This window comes from Acyrthosiphon pisum, chromosome A1 (genome assembly GCF_005508785.2).
Source record: "Acyrthosiphon pisum isolate AL4f chromosome A1, pea_aphid_22Mar2018_4r6ur, whole genome shotgun sequence".
Classification (NCBI taxonomy): domain Eukaryota; kingdom Metazoa; phylum Arthropoda; class Insecta; order Hemiptera; family Aphididae; genus Acyrthosiphon; species Acyrthosiphon pisum.
Window position 1 is genome coordinate 164,125,242 of NC_042494.1, and position 1,069 is coordinate 164,126,310.

Below are 1,069 nucleotides of genomic sequence, written 5' to 3' on the forward strand. Positions count from 1 at the left end.
TAAGATTGTCTACCTTTATCAAACAAAAAATATCTATAAGAAAGTCAAATTAAATTTTTATGATCGTTTGAAATTCAAATTTTTACAACATTGGATATTCACTCGATTTCTCATGTAGCGATTTCCTTATTTTGTTCTAATTCAAAAACGAATAACTGCAGATACATGAAATTTTTATTGAATGTTTATATAAGCATTTCCTATACACCATACAATTTTGAAAATATTTTGACTCTTTTTGAGCTGTTTACGGACATTTTCAGTTTTCAATTTTTTTAGTTTTTTTTTCTATAAATATCAATAAAGTTTTATCTGTTGGGCCAAAAAGTGTATAAATTTAATACAAAGCTCCTGATATATTGTTACAATATCAGTTGAAAAATATTAAAAATACATATGCACAATTTTTTTTTATAAGCATTTAAAGATCAAATTTTGACAAAATTTATCAAATTTTAATTTGAAAAATTATTTTGTACTTAAAAATTTATAAAATGTTCAATTTTTGTATCTAAGAATTAAAAATTTAAAACAAGATTCCACGTAAGTAATAAATTCTGTTACCAAAAAATCTAAAATATACATTTAAACAGTTTATTTTTATAGTCATTTTAAGTACAAATTTGGACGAAATTACATATTAAAAACCTAGGATAACTCTTTTAGTTATTTTGTTGTGATTGTATAATATTATTCGTGGATACTTGAAACTTCTAAAGTATACTATTATATATCTATGATTTTACCACGGTTTTTTGTTGATGTATAACGCGTTATAACTTATAAGTACCTAATAGATATTATGATATGATTAATTTGGAATTTATTATAGGTACCTATTATAGGTCAATTTTTTTTTAATACCATAGATAAGTATATATATGTCTAATACATAGACTGATATACCGTCTCCGCTCAGAATCGTTTTTCTTATACAGTGATATTATATCATTGAATTCAAATTTAATACTGTCCATTATACAGTGACCCACTTCTAACCTATAGTACAGCAGAGTGACATCCACTTACCCACCTTTTTTATTTTTAACACTGGACATCCATCCCACCC